The following is a 7,947-nucleotide window of genomic DNA, read 5'->3' as shown; positions in this document are numbered from 1 at the left end:
CCAATCAATACCTAATACTGTTTATCAACTAATCCTCATTATTAACTAGTCCTCGTTATTAGCTAGTCAACATCAGCAACTAGACATCATTATTAACTAGGCATCGTTATTACTAGCATCCCTTAACACCTAGTAATGTTGACTACATTATCCTTACTTAACAACTAACCGACATTATAACTTGTTATTAATAGCCACATATTACTACCATCAATAAGCCTAACTCCATAGCCACGTATCAACCCTAGTCGTTAGCTACCATATTTCTAATCAAGGCTTATTAACTAATGTATTTAGAATTTTAAGCATCAAGTACTATAGTCACCTAATAGACAACTAGTTACTACTTAGCTTATACCATAATTAGGAAGAATAGTCATAAGTCACATTCAGCTAGAATCACATCAATAACTGATATGATAATCATGAATATATCAAATGTATGCATGCCATTACCATATTCAATAAGTGAAATCATAAGCGTAATACCACACCTTTCTCCATCTCATACTGGAGATATGTGTTTACACATACACACACATATATATATTCATGAACTGTAGCCGCATCCTCAATAAGTATAAACACTTATCGGATGTCCGATCAATATCATCTATCAACCCTTGGCCTAATAATATGTCTGAAATAATCATAATATCATTATCACGGCCTTCAACCCATAGACATATCCAAAACTCATCTCTATAATCATATTTATAAGTCATAGCATATCTTTAATCATCTCACATCTAGGAGGCATCTCGCAGATATGAGGTATAATATCAATAAGCATATAATCATATCTTACATAGGATGCATGATATTAATAAGCATGATGCAACTATAAGTCATTTCATATATAAAGGTCATTCATCATAACGGTGAGAAATATCACCTCTTGGCCAACTACCATATCTAAATAGAGGCAGTATCTCTATAGGACCAATATCATATCTAAGAGAAAAATCATCTCTATAGACCCAACGCCATGTCTAAGAGGAAATAACATCTCTATGGGCCAAATATCAAGTCTAAAAGAAAATGACATCTCTATGGGCCAAGTATAAAGTCTAAGAGGAAATGACATCTCTATGAGCCAAGTATCAAGTCTAAGAGGAAATAGCATCTCTATGGGACAAGTATTAAGTATAAGAGGAAATAACATCTCTATGGGCCAAGTATCAAGTCTAAGAGGAAATAACATCTCTATGGGCCCATTTTATCACATTATTTCTATAAGAAATAACATAGCTAAAACTCATAAGTCACAATTCGAGTAACATCATTACAATATGCCAAGTCAAAAAGTAACCTTATACTAAGGTTTACTAGTCTCAACTATGTCTAACATCTGCAGCTAATTCCACAATGACTAATACAAGTCTAGGCCTAAGTAGGCCAGACAATTCCACTTTTAAACCTCAATTAATGGGTGAAAACAAAACCAAATTTAGGGCTAAATCAAGACCTAAGATAAATTGGGGTTTTGGGTCAAGAACTACGAAATTCACCAATAAAGTGATAAAATCTTACCATAATCCGAATGATAATCATGATAAAAGATGTTTACCAAGCTCCCTAGACACCCACAAGACTCAATTTTGAGTTATCATACCCATTTAGGGTTTTAGACTCTCAAAACTGAGTCAAAAATGGCGAAAACGCGGCCTATAGGGTGCTTAAATACCCCTACCAGCTTTGGAGATGCCGCAATCGCTGTTTGGGCCACCAACAAAGTCAAAAACTTATTTTTGACCCTCGAAACTCATTCGAAATCTAAAATATATGATCCAATAGTAAAATTTGAGTGTAAACCACATTTCAAATTCATTGAAATCATCAAACCTTTCTTTATTTTGGCAAAAAGTGGGCCTCACACCTACAGTTTTGTTTTTCATAAATTTTACTCAATAGCCCGAAATAAGTTTGGGAGCCTTGGGACCTGAACCAAAGGTCTCCCTAGACTAAAATTAACATTCTGGACACTATGGTAAAGTTGGATTTTCAATTCGAGATCATCTTGACCAAATGTGGATCCCACACCCATTCTTTTAAATTTTTAACTTTCCGATCAATAGGTGAAATAAGCTCAGGTCCATTGAGACCTGAACCAAAGGTCTACCTAGACTAGAATCAATATTTTAGATCTACTGGTGTAGTCAGAATTTGCATCCGATATCATTTCACTGAAGTTTTCACTTGGTGGCTATTTGGAACCAGTGAAGACTTCTAAACAGGAAATTGGCTCTAAAAAATAAATGAACTGTCCGATAATTAAACCGTCGGTCCCAGCAAGTCATAAATAACTTGGGCCAGCTATGGAGAATCTCAAACGCTGAAGATAATCATAAATATGGGAAATGACCTGAAGGGTCATTATAGGACGTCTATAAATTGAGAATCCTTCTTCATATTTAATAACACAATAACATCCACAATGTAGTCATTTATGAGTCTTGTTTAGGGAAAAGATTTTCTCCCAACAATTTTATGTTTTTGATAATAGTTTTCAATATATAGGTCATTCGACGAAATCATATCAATAATGTCTTTTTAGTATTATTTTAAGTGTCGTCTAAATTATTGCCTCTATGGTTTACAAATTTTAAGCTTTTGCATGGCTCCCTCTCAATTTCAAACCCAACACATGTAAATATGTGATGATACATCATTTATCATACTTTCCATTATTTCAATTTGTTTGTTTGATTTTTATGAGAAACATGTACCCATCAAAGTCTCAGACCAGCCATATGAATTTGGTGAGACCCTTACCCATGCTGCCGAAATAAGGTAGGTATTGAAAAACGTCATTTTGTCTACATAATATGCAATGTCATTGCCATACACAACAACCCTAATTTGTTGGCCCTGTAAAATTGTACTCCTCTGTAAAATGTAGGTAAATGATATAACCATGTGTAGGATAGTATAGATGATGACTATGTAGGTGAGAGTACCTGTTCATCCTCTAAAATGAGATTTTGAAATTGAATTTTCTTCTTAGGACTTTTTCTCTCTCAACTCATGTTAATGATTTGGACTTTGCATGTCCAGTTAGGAGTGTTGGTTGATATCTTATAGATGCTGGATCTTAGGGCCATGTGTACTGCAAAATAGATGCATAATCACATGGGCAAGAAAGTTAGAGAACTGGATGAATCAAGCTTTTATTCAATCTGCGGAAGCTAAAATGAGGCACACATTTTCTATGAATAGGACCAACAGGTGAGATGACAATGAAAAATGAGCATAAGTTCATACCGCACATAATCTGAAGATTACTAATACGATTTTGACCACAAAAATCAAACAATACAAAAACATTGAACTAATGAGAGCTAAAAAAAACAAATAGTGCTTTACAAAAGGTTTTCTTTTCACCAAAAATATTAGGTGCATCATTGTATACTATCAGCATAATAGAAGAAGTTATTTCAGCAATATCCAATTAAAATAGAACTATAGACATGAATGTCAAAATTCTTGAAAGAATAGAAAACAAACACAACTATGACTAGAAAATTTGTAGCAAGCAGATTATGAAATAAGAAAGTGACAAATTCTATTTATAGAAGAAGTAGAAAACACATAGAAACAACATGAGCACAGTAAAATCAAATAGAACCTTCAAAGTGATGAAGTCCCAGGAATTTCAAAGTTCAAAATTGCTTACCAATGTCAAAAGTTGATGAATTAATACACAATTCGAACAATTTTGAATTTATCTCAAATAAAGAATGAATAAACCCTTAATTTAATTCAAAAAAATACCAATTAAGGAAGAATTGTAGACATGCATGTCGAAATTTTTGAAAGCATAGAAAACTAACACAACTACAATTAGAAGATTTATGGCAAGCTGATTGTGAAAGCAGGAAGTGATTAATTTCTATAGATAGAAGAAGAAGAAAACACATAAAAACAACATAAACACAGTAAAACCAAATAGAACCTTCAAAGTGATGGAGTTCCAGCAATTTTAAAGTTCAAAGTAAGGACATTGTAAAAGGAAAAAGACGCACATACAAAGTGTGAGAAGTTGTTGAAAGTGAACACATCGGTGTAGGGCTTTTCCACGTACCCAAACACCAATTAAAAAGGGTCAAAAAATAATAAATTTAAAAACTCCCTTGTACAATGTATGAAGCATGATGTACAATGACTCTATGCTCTGATTGTCCAAGCCTCAATGGTAAAATAATACAATGTATTTGGTATAACCTTATAGTGCAACGATGGTCCTTTTCTTTTTAGCTTATATATTTTTGAGCATTGATGTACAATGACTCTATGCTCTGATAGTCCAAGCCTCAAATATACAATAATACAATACGTTTGGTACAACCTTATAGTGCAGCGATGGTCCTTTTCTTGTTGGCTTATATATTTATGAGGCATTGATGTACAATGACTCTATGTTCTGATAGTCCAAGCCTCAATGGTACAATAATATAATGAATTTGGTATAACCTTATAATGCAGTGGCGGTTCTTTTCTTGTTGGCTTGTATATAAGAGAAATATATATAATTTATTATAAATGTATTTACATTATAGTGAATGTCTATCAAGATCTAATAAGATCTATCAAGATCTAGTTGATATCTATCAAGATTTGAAGTATCTGTCTTTTAGTCAGAAACTAGGAGTATTTTTTCCTATAAATAAAGGGTTTTTTTCCTTCATTGTAACAAACCCATCAAGAATCCCTCAAGAGAAATACAAATTACTTTCTATTTTCTCTCTATTCTTCTTGTTTACTTTATATTTCATAACACGTTATCAGCATGAGACTCTGCTAATCAAGGTGAGATTATAAATCTAAAGTAAATTTAAGGTTAGTAATTTCTTGTGTTATTTGTCTTTTGCTACTAATAATATAATTATTGTCGGATTTGAGGAAAAATAATTGGTTTGAAACCATTAATGTTTTAAATTTATTCCTCAAGAACGATATTATCAAAAGGGATGATAATATATTGGGTTCTAGTCCTATGGATTTATACCTAAGATGCCTTTATATGGATAAGACGCTGAGTTGAATCTCAATGCACCATATTGATGATATTATGATGACGGAAAAATAATGGATATTTGGTGAAAAGTCATGAAACATGTCCCATTAAATATGTTGCATTCCTTGAATTGAATGTGGTAGCAGTAAATCATATGTATGCCTCAATTTGCTTTTGTAATAGCTATCATAATTTGATACGCTTAAAGCATGATTATATTCCATTCTTGAGAATGAGAATTTAGATTTTTATAAATGCAGATCTATACCCTGCGGTGAATGTGACTGTATATACACTTGAACGTATTCTTTGTTGTGAAGATATCACAATCCACCTCTAAAAGAGGTAGAATAATTGAAAGATTGAATATCTTCAAGTTACTGTGGTAATAAACATGAATATGAAAAGTTACCCAAGCATGATGAAATCACATGCCATAATAAACTAAGAATTTATTGTTTATTGATACAAAATTATTGTCACAGTAAACAAGAAGTTTACTAAAGTAAAAGATACATGTCATGGTAAACTTGGAGTTTACTAGTACAAATAAATTCATAAGTTGACATGAAGGATTATGACATTCTGAAGATGTGCATATTGAGTATTAAACATATATTGAAGCATTTGAAAATTCTTCATGAACTTTAATGTTGCTTGTTCTCATGATACGTTGGTTGGACCAACTAATTTTGGGATTGAATTCCTTAAAATTTGAAAAATATAAAAGATGAATAAGGGCCCGTTCACCTATCATGTGATCTATTAATTAAGATGCATCGATATGATCACTTGTACGTTTATTGTCAACATGTAGTTTGATATTCATAAAGTTGCTTGCTCAATAAAATTGAGTTAAGAGCATAACTTTCAGATCGTGTAATCAAGAAAATTCATCTTGATGATGATGGTTTGGCATTGAATGCCTTCGATAAATAGCTAAATCATTACTAATGAGAACAAAACTTCATGTGTTGGTCTGAAATATGATTTGTTGCATTCAATAGCACTTGTATGCATTAAACTAATAAATTATGATTATTTTTCCCTCTTAATTGGTTCAAGGTCAGGAACCAACTATTCCATCTAATAGTTTTGATGTGCGGTTTACGATTAATGAATATACCATGATGCACAAAGATGGATTCCTCAAAGAAGATGGAGGATGTATGTTAGTTTTCCTAGCATAAGGGGAAGATTATAAGCGGCTACAAAATATGTTAGGAATTATCACCAGATTCTCATTCAAAAGAAAATTCAAGTCAAATATTGAAAGCATCTCATATTTAAGCTGCAAGTGCTCCTATTTTGTGTCTATGAAGGACAATGTCTATGTATGTGTGAAGCGGGGTAGATCAATCGATTCCAAATAAAATAATCCTTAAAAAGAATAAGGAGCAAATAATCATAATAAGAAGTCAATATGCTCTTGAAGAGCCTACGACATAACACTTCATGAAATCTTATGAGAGATTCACGTACATGAAAATAGTGAAGTGATGAGATCTTAAAATGTTGTGTCACATTATGAATTGATACGAAATGATAGATCATCAATGATATCTTTGATACAATATTGACGCAATATTGTGAAAGATCACGATGATCTGAATTCTAAGTTTATTTAAACATGCTAATGTAGAAATATTTATCAAGTGACATGAAAGGGTGCATCTAGGTAAGTGTAAAACTTATTTGATTTGCAATCCAGACACTTGAAGATGTCACATATGAAATGTTGAATATTGTCACTTGACAAAATTTAAATGAAAACCTTTCTAAGGATTCAAAATGTTTGAAGCATATACAAGTTTCTGGGAGACTTATTTATAATCCTTACATTGTATAAGCTTATAACTTGAAAATTATTGGAACTCTTGGAGAATTTTTAAAGTAATAGATTATTTGTTGAAATGAGAAATATACCAATTTGGATTGGTTATGAAGTACCATATCTTAGGGTAATTGGTGCACTCGTATATCTTGAAAATACTATAAGGCCTGATATAGTCTTTTCAGTTAATTTGTTAGCAAGATTGCAGTCCCGATCTAATTGGTCATACTGATTTTGGGTACTTATTTAACCCACATAAATCTCGGTCTCAAACATGCAATGTGTTCATATGTGGGGATACTGTCATATCTTGGAGATATACAAAGCAGTCTATCTAGCCATTTCATCGAACCATGCTGAGATAATAGCTATTCATGAAGCAAGCCGAAAATGTGTATGGTTGAGATCCATGATACATCTCATTCGAGAAAATTGTGGTTTGAAATACGAAAATGTACCTATAATTTTATACAGAGATAATGCAGCATGCATAGCACATCTTAATGGAGGATTCATCAAAGGAGATAGAACAAAACACACTTCATCAAAGTTTTTCTACATACATGAGTTACAAAATAATGGTGATATTAACGTGCAACAGATTCGTTCAAGTGACAATGTGGTTGATTTATTCACCATGTCTCCTACAATTACAACTTTCAAGAAGATGGTGCACAAGATCGGAATGCAAAGGTTCAAGGATGTTCTCATTAGGGGGAGTTAATACGCGCTGTACTCTTTTTCCCTTAGGAGATTTTGTCCCGTTGGATTTTTATTATAAGGTTTTTAGCGAGGCAACATATATGTGTATTGTTAGAGATGTGTACTCTTTTTCCTTCACTAGATTTTTTTAACCACTGAATTTTTTCTAGTAAGGTTTTAGCGAGGTACATTATCTATCTAGACATTCAAGGGGAGTGTTATAAATGTATTTACATTATAGTGAATGCCTATCAAGATCTAATAAAATCTATCAAGATCTAGTTGCTATCTATCAGGATTTATCTGTCTTTTAGTCAGAAACTAGGAGTATTTCCGAGGGATTTTGTTCCTTGTATTCTTAACAATCTTATGATGTCTCATCCTCAAGTACAAG

Source organism: Capsicum annuum, chromosome 3 (assembly GCF_002878395.1).
Source record: "Capsicum annuum cultivar UCD-10X-F1 chromosome 3, UCD10Xv1.1, whole genome shotgun sequence".
Lineage (NCBI taxonomy): Eukaryota > Viridiplantae > Streptophyta > Magnoliopsida > Solanales > Solanaceae > Capsicum > Capsicum annuum.
Note: the sequence above shows the minus strand (reverse complement) of the source record.